The sequence below is a fragment of the Medicago sativa genome, chromosome 3, assembly GCF_051527215.1.
Source record: "Medicago sativa cultivar Bolivia chromosome 3, Bolivia_mono, whole genome shotgun sequence".
Taxonomy (NCBI): domain Eukaryota; kingdom Viridiplantae; phylum Streptophyta; class Magnoliopsida; order Fabales; family Fabaceae; genus Medicago; species Medicago sativa.
In genome coordinates, this window is record NC_140751.1 from 28,772,544 (window position 1) to 28,786,562 (window position 14,019).

At 34.0% G+C, this 14,019-nt stretch overlaps 1 pseudogene; it reads left to right on the forward strand.

Annotated features, from left to right (window-relative positions):
• The first annotated feature begins 1,081 nt into the window (after nt 1-1,081).
• Nucleotides 1,082-13,218, forward strand: LOC146936945 (serine/threonine-protein kinase STY13 pseudogene; annotated as a pseudogene).
• Nucleotides 13,219-14,019: the final 801 nt, after the last annotated feature.

The window sequence follows — 14,019 nt, forward strand, 5'->3', positions numbered from 1 at the left end:
TTGCATGACTTGCTATGAAAATATTACGAAATGTCCCTTAAACCATGAGCAACTTCTCTAAAACTCCTCTTTATTGAATCTAATTGCTAATAAAATGACTGAAAAACATATTGAAAATAACTTAAGATGGCATGTGATCACAATCCTAAACTTAAAATCTTGCTTTCTCTTAAGTAACAAAATAAAAAAATGTAAATTTGCATAAATTTTGAGAGAAAACACCATTTCGTAGAGGTTTCCCAAAACATCATCCATGACATTTCGAAACTTAGCTAACTGTTGTGAAAGTGACTCAAAATTGGAGAAATTGAAGTTTGCTGAAGCTGTCAAAATCGAAGCACGATTTGAAAAATCAAAGTACGATTTTTGGACCAGAGTTGGCACTTCCCATTCGTAAAAAATCGGACACGATTTGGCAAAATCAAAGTACGATTTCGCGCAAAAGAATAAAAATAAAACGTATTTTTATGGGCCTGATTTAATTTGGTTCCAATTTATGAGGGATGTTGTTACTATAAATATAGACATTGTATCAGTGTAAACCTTGAGATAGAGGGGGCTGAAACAAGGGTTTAGAAAAGCAACAACAAAACTAGGGTTTGTATACAGTTTGTCTCTTGGGGACAAACACCAGGGTTTGAGGGTTGATTCACCTTGAGAAACACTATTAGGATTGAGTCTCTTGGTCACGGGAAGAGATTGGGGCATTTGGTAGAATTAGGCAGGAGACTTATTCTTGTAACCCATTGATATCTCTTTTGTAAACTTACTCATCATTATAGTGAAACGGAGGGCTGCTCTCTCCCCCCAGACTAGGTCAATTGTGTTCTCTCTTCCTTTCTCTCTCGCTGTTCTCTACTTTTGGCTTGTGTTTATAATTGTTCCATACACTTTGTTTTTGTTGCTTGACTATCCCTTGCTCCACACATCAAGTTTGTTATTGGTGTGTTTTCTCATTGAATTCACAACAATTGGCGCCCACCGTGGGGCAAGGGTCAGAGGATAATCAAGTACCATGGGTTCGAAATGGGATATTGAGAAGTTTAACGGAGATAACGATTTTGGGTTATGGAAGGTAAAGATGGAAGCGGTGTTAATACAGCAAACGTGTGAAAAAGCTTTGAAGGCTGAAGGTGCGTTACTGGTCACCATGTCACGAGCGGAGAAGACCGAGATGGTGGACAAGGCCATGAGTGCCCTTGTCTTGTGTCTCGGGGATAATGTTTTGAGAGAAGTAGCGAAGGAATGAACCGCGGCATCGATGTGATCAAAGTTCAAATATTTGTATATGACAAAGTCTTTGGCTCATCGGCAATTCCTAAAGCAATAACTTTACTCATTCAAGATGGTGGAGTCAAAGACCATCATGGAGTAACTTACGGAGTTCAACAAAATCCTTTATGATTTGGAGATTATTGAGGTGCATCTTGAGGATGCGGGTGCTTTGGTGGTGTGTTGTTTGGAGGATGAAGAAGGTGATGTTTCTCACCTTGAGAATGATGCCTGGTAGAGCGGTGGTCGTCTGGAGAGACGTTAAACACTTAACATCAGCCAGGAGAGGTGGTGGTAAGAATACTCATGATCAGTCTGGAGAAGTGAAGGTAACAATACTCATGATCTACCTATTGAGGTGGAGTTTCAAGGTTGAAGACATAGTGGGATGTACGCATTTGCTAGTTGAGGTGGAGTACGCTTAGCTTGAGGTGGAGTTGAACACACCGGTAATGGTACGGCTATGGAGGACCTCGGGTGCTATGCTCTATGGTGAGCAAGGGATATTCTTCATGAAGACGGAAGGCATTCCGGAGGTTGAAGAATGTATAGCATAGCTTGCGGGATTACCCTAAAAAAAGGCCAAAGGTGATTGGATGCAAGGAGACCTTCAAGGAAGCGGGAGATGTCCTGTGTTGAAGATGTTATGGTGAATGCTTATGGAACTACCTAAATTTCCTAGTGTAGTTGGACTGCAAGGACTCTTGGTGAAAATGGAAGACGTTCCGATGGCTGAAGAGGTTAAGGTAAATACTTGTGGAACTACCTAAAATTCCTAGTGTAGTTGGACTGCAAGGACCTTCGAGAAGGCGGAAGACATTTCGATGGCTGAAGGGGTTAAGGTGTATACTTGTGGAACTACCTAAAATTCCTTGAGTAGTTTGGACACAAGGATCTTCAAAAGGGCGGAAGGCATTCTGATGATTGAAGTGGTTAGGGTGTAAACTTGTGGAGCTACTTGGTGTAGTAGGAAGCAAGGGAAAGAGCAGCATGGTGGTTGATGTTAAATTTGACATCATCACTAATTTAGAGTCAAGATGAAGATTGTTGTGAAAGTGACTCAAAATTAGAGAAATTGAAGTTTGCTGAAGCTGTCAAAATCGGAGTACGATTTTTGGACCAGAATTGGCACTTCCCATTCGTAAAAAATCAAAGCACGATCTGGAAAAATTGGAGTACAATTTCGCGCAGAAGAATAAAAATAAAAAGTATTTTTATCGGCCTGATTTGGTTCCAATTTATGAGGGATGCTTTTACTATAAATATAGACATTGTATCGGTGTAAACCTTAAGATAGAGGGGGCTGAAACAAGGGTTTAGAAAAGCAACAGAAAAACTAGCGTTTTTATAGAGTTTATCTCTTGGGAACAAACACTAGGGTTTGAGGGTTGATTCACCTTGGGAAACACTATTAGGATTGAGTCTCTTGGTCACAGGAAGAGATTTGGGCTTTGGTAGAATTAGGCAGGAGACTTATTCTTGTAACTCATTGATATCTCTTTTGTAAAGTTACTCATCATTATAGTGAAACGGAGGGCTGCTCTCTCCCCCAGACTAGGTCAATTTGGACCGAACTGGGTCAACAAATTTTTTTGTGTTCTCTCTTCCTTTCTCTCTCGCTGTTTTCTACTTTTGGCTTGTGTTTATAATTGTTCCATACACTTTGTTTTGGTTGCTTGACTATCCCTTGCTCCACACATCAAGTTTGTTAATGGTTTGTTTTCTCATCGAATTCAGAACACTAACTTACCACTTTCATGCAAACCAAACATGTTCATGCTCTCAACGACACTCTTTTTCAAGATACATGTATGTACCTCCTACAGCCAATAAGGTTGGTCATGACATTTCTCTATTCTAGTCCTCATGTGGAAGCACTTTGCTATGTACTTGAAGAAATTATAAACAAACATTCAAGATCACTTTATTTACATATTTTAGAGGTCTTTTAGGATTATAAAAGGCTTAGGTCAAGGTGGGATATATTTAGTAAAGTAGGCTGATAAAATAACTTGGAAGTAGATTTTTTTTCAAGAGACCAATTTTTGGCTCTTTATATTCTTTTTTTTTTGTAGACCCACTTCTTGTGGTTAATCTACATTGAAAATGCATTGAGCGTGGAACTGGACATGTACAAATTAAATCAGGAATTGAATAATAAATTGAATAGAAAACTTTATTAATTGAATCAAACAAATAATTAGAGGTTCATCGTGAAATCTTAATCAAAACTTAAAGGCCAGATACAAGAGTTTGAAACCTTGAATACATGGTTTCAATATCTTCATCCTCCTTCGTTCTGAAAAGCTCATACCAGTGCTTTCTTTTACTTGATGGTTTCTTTAAGTAGAACACAGTGGCTCAAATATGGTTTTTGCAGTGGATTTATCAACAATATTGGTGTATTCTGGATGAGGCAAAGCTTCCACAAGAATATCATGTACTCTATGATGCTTCATGTAGATTTTTATTGGCTTAAATATGAAAATAGTCCCTGGAAATATCTGACAATTTGGTTTTAGTCCTTGTAAAAATATTTTTTTGGTTTTAGTCCCTGCAAATATAAAAAATTTGGTTTTGGTCCTTGGTATTTTGTTTTAGTCCTTGTAAAATTGATTCATATTGGATTTGGTCCTTGTAATATGTAGAATATTTGATTTTAGTCCCTCAAAATGCGAACTAAAATGAATATTATAGGGACCAATTTCAATATGAAATGATTTTACAAGGACTAAAACAAAATACCAAGGACCGAAACCAAATATTCTATATTTACAGGGACTAAAACCAAAAAAATATTTTTACAGGGAGTAAAACCATAACGCCAGATATTTGCAGGGACCATTTCCATATTTAAGCCATTTTTATTTAAGCCTCAATCAAACTCTTTCTATCCACTACCATTTCTTCTGCATCAACAGGAAAAGTAACACCATCTTCAATGATGTCCCACAGCTCATCATCAACTCATATGATGTGATTGTATATTTTTATTTTCCACTATAAGAACTGAGTAGCATCTCCATTAAATGATGGAGAACTTACAGAAAAATTGTTCTTCTAAGAGGTAGAATTTTTGTTGTTGTAGTCAAATGGTATAGCAGTACCACCTGTACCAAAACCAGTACCAAAATCATTAGATATGGTTTTTCTATTAGGATCTTTTCTATGACACGGTTAAGTGGTTGAGCATAGGTCGTGCTCTGATACCAATTAAAGGTGATAAAAACATAAGGGGGGGGGGGGGTGAATTGTGTTGGCTTTTTCTAAGTGTTTCGTTGATCAGAGACTCAATGGGTTGTGTTCTGAGTCCAGCAGATTATAAAAAACACAGAGAGAATGAGAGAAAGAGAGACACAAAACAATTATACTGGTTCCTCCCACAAACCAGGAGTTGTCCGGTCCCCTTACACTTTCAAGGGATTTTCACTATATTCACTAAAGATTACAAAGACTCAAGCACACAAGCAAGGAGTTCCAAATGCTTAAGCACAAAAGCAAGAGACTTTTAATGTCCAATCACAACTGAAAGAGACTTCATACAATCTAACTTAATCAAATAAAAGATTGTTTGGTTTTACACTTGATATACAATCAAAGGTGTAAACAATTACAACAAGGAGTAAGACTCTTAAGACTTTAAAATTTATAAGATATGAAATTGTTAAAAAATTATTAAGTGTTTATGCGCTTTTGAATTTAATAGAGTAAGGGAACTAGTTAAACTTGCAGAGTCTTGTTAATTTCTTCAGGTCTTCAACTCCTTATATAGAGAAGGATTTGAAAGATGTTGCAGAGTGTCATCATTAAGAGTCCTTGAAAAGCTATCAAATCAAGACGTTGGAATGTTGCCTGATATGGTTAATGTCGTTTGAAAAGGGATTTGAAAACCATTGTTGCAATTAGAATTATCTATTTCATTCCTTTTGTCCTTGGAAAGTAGGGTCGTTTTTTTTTTCAAGAGACCAATTTTTGGCTCTTTATATTCTTTGGCTCTTTAATGTCGTGATTCACTATTCATGAAAACGTTAATGTTGTTGTTTATATTGAACTTCTAGTCTGTGAGAGACATAAACAACAAAAAACATTTAAAATCTAAAAGTAGATACAAATTATTACACATTTCTAAAAAATTCTCTGTAAACCACATTTGATGCAACGGTGTCATCATCTTCACCATTTTCATTGGTTATCAATATCTTCAAACCTTTTCTTGAGGTCACTCTTGCAACTGCAACATATGATTTACCATATGAGAATATTGGTGTTGGAAGATATACTCTAACATGATTAAGTGATTGTCCTTGACTTTTATTAATAGTCAGTGCAACTTTGATTCTCATTGAAAACTCTACCTTGACATCTAGTTTCGTCTCCGTCTCTTCCACGTATCACTTTATCATGATACAGTTTCTCTCTCTTATTTATTTTTCTTTCCTTTTTTTCCTCTTTCTCATCTTTCTTTCTCCATTCCATTTCTTGACATTGATTTTCTCCCACTCTTCATCCATTATTTTCTATTTCTACACATCTCCAAATATTTGTTCTTAGAGAGTTAGGATTCGAGGATAAATATTTTTATTTCATTGGTTTGTTTCTCATTCATCTTTCTTTTCAAATTAGAGGCACATTATGATCTATAAAATATTTTATTAGTGGGATAATTTGATATATGCATGAATGGGATAATTGATCTCACTATGCGTTAATATCATATGCAAATACTAACTCAAAAAGCAACAAAAACAAAAGATGGACTACAATAAAAAAGACAAATCAAAAGAATAAATATATACAAAAGTCAGCACCAAAAAATTGGTCACAACCACAAAGGTTGTTAAAACTATAAAAATGAAAAGAAAAAGAAACTGCTACGTGGTAATCGAAATAAAAAAATAAGTATGAAAAGGAATGATTATGTGGTAATCGAAAGAACAAATAATACTAAAGAGGAACTGTTATTTGGTAATTGAAAGAAAAAATAATAATGAAAAGGAACTGCTATAAAAAAAGGAATTGCAATGACGTTGGTGACTTTAAAAAAATGAACTTTTCATGTACTACCTGATTCAATTCCTTACAGAACTTATTTTTCATAAAAATTAATTAGGCCCGCCAAAAAGGCTGGGGTTATGGTTATTAGGTTCAATTGCATGATGATGAGAAATAATTTAGAGATTGTGAGACTGAAATAAATAGGACTCAAGATTTGTGTTGAATGCATAACATTGAAGCAATCACATGTTGTCAAAATCATTAGTGCCCTAGTGGTAATAGTTTTGAAATGGAAGCTTGAGGTACCTAGTTCGAATTTTTCAAATTTCATATATGTTGTTATAATATTCTGAAAATTAAAAATATATTAACCATAATCATTAATTTATCACTCTCTCAAAAAATACTCTTCCAAAAAATGTAAAAGATTTTTCAATTTTCCCCCATATTATTGTCACCTCAAAACTTTTCCTTCCCCTCCTCTCCAAACTCCCAAATAAAGCCTTAGTAGTCATAATAATGCTAAACAACTTAGACAAAGATTGGTCTTTCATGTATTTATAAAACCGGATCACGGGTATAAACCGGGATAAAATTGACCTTTTATCAAAATAATTACCAGAATTCTTCAAAATCTTTTAAAATCCTGTGATTTTGCATGGATTTCACTATTTTGATGAGATTTTACTAGGACTTTACATGTTTTGAGATTCTGCAATGAATTTAAATCGTTGAAGGTGAGCAAAGTCATAAAATTCTAAATTTTAGAATTTAAAATTTAAGTCGGAAGCAAAAGAGCTTCTTCAAAAAAAAAAATCGGAATTTTGCCAACAATGGATTTAAGCATGTAAAAGAGAGTAAGATAAGTAACCATCCCTCCTTGTCAAAAAAAAAAGTAATCATCCTTGTCCACTGCATAAGGTGTTGCTATTTACACCCCCCGCCCAAGGCTCTAATTATTAGGAAATATTGAAACTATTCCTTACACGAATCAAACTTGTTGTATTATTCCAAAGATAGCTGTGGAGAGGTCTTTTGGTGAGAGTGGGTTTGAAGAATTTAAACATAATTGGAAAGGTAATACAATCGTTCCAACCCGGCATGACAAATACAATTGCAGCAACATCGGGCACAATTTAGAACCATGGATGAGACTTTAAAAATTCAGAGAAACGACAAGTTGAATCAGGTCTGTATATGCATGACTGACCACAGTAAAGAACAGTGGAAACAAAGTATGGCTAGCAAGCATGCAATTTTTATCAATATTAGAATATACTTAACAAGAACGATTTCTAAATTATTGGTTTACATTTTTGTTAAATAAATCCGAATCTTATTATGCAAAGCAACATCTAAAACTAGAGTTGTTTCTCTAACTTGGTTGTTAAGCTCTGGTTCAGATATACATGAACTCTAGATTACTCCAGTTGCTGCTTGAGTAAGTTATTCTTGAAAAATCAAATGTTAAGAGTTACAGGACTGAGATATTCTTGGAAGTAAAACCATTAATTTTTTTCTCATGACGGGCTTCAACGCGAAAAATGTAGAGAAAGTATAAATGGATATGATAACATGTGAAGAATCATCCTCTCTTGCACATACAATAAATATTAAACCTTCATTTAGTTGCTGCTCTAAATTTTAAGCATATCTAAAACTTTATATTAATGGGAAAGAAGTTATATGCCTCTGCAAAATTAATTAAATAAAATGTGACTGTATAAGAAAATTCCAGAAACACATGATTTTTGTTCTTGTTAGTTAAAATATCTGTATTTCCCTCTCACAAACAAAAGGGTGGGAGTAGAACAGTTAAGTAGAATTTGTCTAGAAGTCCTAGCTCAACTGGCAAATGCCGAAATTGCAAGGCCGGACGTCATGACCCGGGTTCGAACCCGGGACCTCACAGTTGTGTGTGGGTTTATTTTCAGTGGATTACCACTTCATCTAAGACCAAAAAAAAAAGAACAGTTAAGTAGAATTTAATTTATAGTAACATTAACATAAAAGAAAATTACTAACTCAGAAATACACAACTAAAATAATGAAAAGATGGAAGAACAAATTGACAAAAATAAAAAGCAAATAAAAATAAAGTCATATACTTCAAACAATTCTGCAATCATTTTATACTAGAACAGGCACAATTTCGCATTGTAATTAAGCAATATGATTTAGTAGTGCCTTTCACTAAATGATGGTAGCATGCGGTAAAATATAATGCAGATATCCTCCAAGTGAATTTCCCACAAGATAAACTGATTCACCAATGACCTGTATCAAATCAATTTGTATCATTGCTTTAAACATAATCTTATTAAGCCTTGAAATTAGACTCTCAACGTTGCTTTAATATACAACCACAATAAGAAATAAAAACTTTCATGTATTTAAAAATCTATATAAATCTATATAAAGGGGGAAGAAGTTGTTATGGTTTCTTCTGTAAAACCGAGGCTGTAAACTGGTTTTATATAACAAAATTGCAGACAACCCAAGATTGACTATTCTTGTCAGTTAATATTTGAAGTTTCCTCTTAGGAAAACAAGAATGGCCAACTAAACAGAATTTAACTCGTAATATCATTAACTTATCAAGAGATAGATTATTGGCTGGCGACATAAAAGAAAAAAGGTACCAGAAATGGAAGTGTGATTCTTCATTTCCTTTGCCATGGCTCATATTATCACTTCAAAATTTATTTTTATGACAGGGATGTGAGCGATCTTGGACACATGACGACTTCTCCGATTGGCATACCTTGCTGTTAATAGCGGGCATCCGTTAATATTCAATAGCTTAAGAGAGGAGGGAAATTCATCTCTTGGCAATAAACCACGTCTTGGTCTCTTGGACAATCATCAAATTTCAATGATTCCAAAAAGGAAGGCAACATGTCTGGCAAGGACTTAAGTTTTGGACAACTTACAAATACAAGTGATTTCAGAAAAGAAGGCCACATGGCTTGAAAAGACTCGAGCCCTGAGCAAAATTTAAATATAAGATTTTTCATTGAGATATGATGAAGCGTCATTTCCTTCTAACCATTTCATTTCAGGGAGATTAGCTATTGTCAGAGACACAAGGAAATTGGGCAGCAATTGCTCTTTCAGCAAGGTGTGAACAATATTATCTCCTCCAATTTCCAAATCCGATAGAGCTCTAAGGTTTTGGAGACCCCATTCAGTCACAGGTGCAGTACTTAGCTTGTCATAGATCGAGAATGTGTTGGCTGAAACTTGGGAGGGAGGAAAACTCCTTTCCCACATGATGATAAACTGTCGAGAGTCAAGCTTTCAAGAGCGGTTAGGGTGTCCATTCGTTGAAGTAGTGATCTAAATGCATCACAGTGGCTGACCTGAAGTGATTGGAGAGTTGACTGGCCAAGGGAGACATTTTCTGAAATAAAAATAGACTCCAGAAAGCTACATCCTTCAATGGAAAGACTCTGGAGCGCTGGAAAACCATTCAGTTGAAAGGAGGCAAGTCCATCACAGCAATTCTTCTAAGTGCAAATCCACAAGTGATGTGTAATTGCTCCACGTTAGAAAACGAAAAATCTCCCAACCAACTTGGAAAGCTTTATCCACCATAGGAGCCAATGCTCAATTTCTTTGAATCTTCTTTTCACCTGTTCTTTGAATGCCCTTTTGCAAGAAAAATCTGGTCTCCGTTAGCAACTATCCTCAATACCCCTTTGCAATTTAATATGGCGCCTTTTGTTTAAAATTTGTTTCTCGTATATAAGCATATATAATTCACAATTGGTTGTGATTCAACTATTTAACAGATTTCATTTAACATCTTTAAACTTTTGACAATACTATCTAATTCCTTAAAAAAAAAAAAAAAATCTAATTATTTTTATATATCACACAGGTCTTTTACGAGATAGTCATTAAAAATGAAAAACTCAAAACGACACAAGCTTCACTATTTTCTTCCCTAAGAAAAAAAAAAAAAACCTTCGCTATTTTCCTCTCTTTGCTCTTTCTTTTTTCTTGGTTTAAATTAGATTTCGATTTTACGCTTTTTGCATTCAAAAAATGCATCATGAATAATTATTAAGAAAAAACACACTACGAAAAGCAAAATTAGGGAGGGAAATTAGTGACGAAAAAAATAAAATCTCTCACAAATTCCCTTGGTTGCAAAATTTAGTGATGGAATTAGAGCGGCATTTCATGTTTTCCCTCACTAATTTTTGTTTTTTTTTAGTCATATTAGAGTATGTAATATTCATAGTGGTTTTATTTTTTAATTTGTTGATGAATATGGACTTGTTATTGAAAAGTAACAAAATAATAATTTGCATATGAAAAAAACCTCTTGCAATGACATTATATTCAATGTATACTGCAGTATTTAAACAATATGAAATATTCATGGTAGCAAAGAAATAGACCAATAAAAAAATGAAATAGACAAAATAAAGAATACTTCTTTTTTTAAAAAAAAAATAAATAGGCCAGAAAATTGCCATAATTGCTCATGAAATGATGGCCTAAAATTATGGAATATTTTTATAGACAATTATATATGTCATTAAAGAATACAGGATTTTTCGTTAGTTGACAAACTAAATAAAATTTTGATTTTTATTACTAAAAATAGAATTTAGAATTTCGAATTTGAAAATGGGAAGAAGGCATGTGTTTGTGTGAAGTCATTAAATTAAATGATTAATACAATTGCACCCAAAAAAAAATTATTGATGCAATTCTAATTTTTAATAAGCCATTATATGTACATGATACATATGCTTTTTTTTTTTGAAGGGTACATGATACATATACAAGTAAGCAATTAACGTTGATTAACAAATAAAAGAAACTCTTGCAAGCTAAATGTTTATTATATAAATAAATAAATCATGCTGGTTCTTTTTATAAGAAAAAAATGTAAAACTTTTTGATTATTTTTATAAGAAATATGGACTAATTTTCATTTGTGCCATCTCTTCTCTTAAACATACATTTATTTAGAATAAAAAATAGGACAAGTACACGTGACATCTCAAAATCAAATGCATAAAAAAAGTACACATATGTCTATCACAATGTTTCAAATATAGAAATTACAATCTCTTCTCTTAAACATACATTTATTTAGAATAAAAAATAGGACAAGTACACGTGACATCTCAAAATCAAATGCATAAAAAAAGTACACATATGTCTATCACAATGTTTCAAATATAGAAATTACAATTATAGAAAATCAAATTATAATTACAATTATGGAATATAAAAGGGAATAACGTACCATAGTCTCCATAAAATAAAAGAAGAAGTATTATATTTACTTGAAAACATTTAAAAGGATGTTAATTTGAATTTATTACATACGATTACATCCATAATAATATAAAATCACATTCATATCAAATATTAAATTCATTATTCACAGTAACAACAAAATATATTTTTTCATCAAAAAATAAAAATATAAAAAAAAATTCAACTATTAGTAGAAAAATAAAAATCTAATCCTAAAAAAAACACAAAAGATAAATCATATAAATTATCAAAAATATAAAATATATATTCATGGAGATTATAATATTGACTAGAAAAAATAAAAATATTCTTTCAAAAAGAATATATATATATATAATCGGTTAAAATGTTATTTATTTCCATTAAAAAAGTTTCTAATTTTACATCTCTTTCAATTACAAAATCAAACTCCATTTTTTTTGGCAGTGCAATCAAACTCCATTTAATTGAAAGATATATTGCCTAAACAAAATTATATACTTTATTTTTTCTTTGTCTTTGCGGTTTAGTTTGCAAAGAAACAGCAAAGTTTGGTATTCCTTGATGAAAAAAATGTTTCCAATAGATCTCAACAAGAGTAATACCATGCTTGGTGAGGGTACCAATAACAGCAGTGTTGGGTCCAATGATTCCCATACCCGCATGTTAGATCACCAAGGGTTGAAGTGGCACGCCAACGATAACTACTCGGTTGCCCACAGCGCCAATCTTCGGGGAAGAGTCACTCATGCATCGAGTAATGATGCTTTAGCTCATGCTCTGATGGACTATAGTTCTCCGACGGTAGGGCTTGAAAATTTTGAAGAGTGGACGATTGATCTGAGGAAGCTGAATATGGGCGAGGCTTTTGCGCAAGGATCTTTTGGGAAACTCTACAGAGGTACTTACAACGGGGAGGATGTCGCTATCAAAATCTTGGAGAGGCATGAAAGTAATGCTCCGTTGATGGAACAACAATTTCAGCAGGAGGTTATGATGCTTGCTACATTGAAGCATCCCAATATAGTTCGTTTTATAGGTGCATGCCGTAAACCTATGGTCTGGTGCATCGTTACTGAGTATGCTAAGGGTGGATCAGTTCGACAGTTCTTAACCCAGCGTCAAAACCGAGCAGTTCCCCTCAAACAAGCTGTCAAACAAGCTTTGGATGTTGCAAGAGGCATGGCTTATGTTCATGGTCTAGGGTTGATTCACAGGGACTTGAAATCTGACAACCTATTGATTTTTGGTGACAAGTCAATCAAAATTGCTGATTTTGGAGTCGCTCGGATTGAGGTGCATACTGAAGGAATGACTCCCGAGACTGGAACATACCGTTGGATGGCTCCGGAGATGATCCAACATAGGCCTTACACGCATAAAGTGGATGTATATAGCTTTGGGATTGTTCTCTGGGAGCTCATCACTGGTATGCTTCCATTTCAGAACATGACAGCAGTACAGGCAGCATTTGCAGTTGTCAACAGAAACGTCCGCCCAATCGTGCCCAATGATTGTTTGCCTGTTCTCCGTGAAATCATGACAAGGTGCTGGGATTCCAACCCTGATGTTAGGCCACCATTTGCTGAAATTGTAGCAATGCTTGAAAGTGCCGAGAATGAGGTCATGACAACAGTCCGGAAGGCTAGGTTCAGGTGCTGCATAACCCAACCAATGACGGTGGAGTGATCTGGTTAAAAAGCTTTGATGAGACTCTGACTATATAACAGCTTTGTTTATTTGCGTGTTTTATTAGACTCTGACTATATAATAGCTTTGTTTATTTGCGTGTTTTATTAGATCCGATTATATAATAGCTTTGTTTATTTGCGTGTTTTATTTCGTTCTTCTGAAGGAAAAATTAAAATGTTATCTGATGACCTTTGGTTTATTTGGTTTCTGTTTACCAAACCGTCTTTTGAATTAGCAAAGAGATGATATGTCTCTTACAATTTTCTTGTAAATTAAGTTTGTCGTGCTGCTTTTGAATTTATTCTGTCTTTTCTATTTCTGTTTCATAATATAAGCTATGTCTATATACTTACTCTACTACTAGCAATTTCTGTTGCCATTTAACGTGACTAATTTCTGTTGCCATTTAACGTGACTTAACTGTATGTAAAACACGGCGGCAACTAAGTTTGCAAGATCACTTGTATTCACCAAATTTAGTGTTCTAAGAAAGGTGCTTCTTTTGTTGCAATTATAGCCAAGACTATTTTATATCCAATATAGACATTGTTTAAAAAGCCAATTGGTGAGGCTACCTTTATTAATAGTTTGGTTCAATAAGTGATACTTGTGATCAATTGTTCTATCACATTGAAATGTTGGAACCTTTTATGTTTACTACTTTGCTTGAAATGTTTACTACTTTGCCTTTTATGAAAGAAAGCAATTAGATTCTTCATTCCACTCTTCCCATTTCTACTACGACTCCTTTCATGTCGCATAATGTCCACATGGAAGCTATAGAACTTGAGTGTTCAG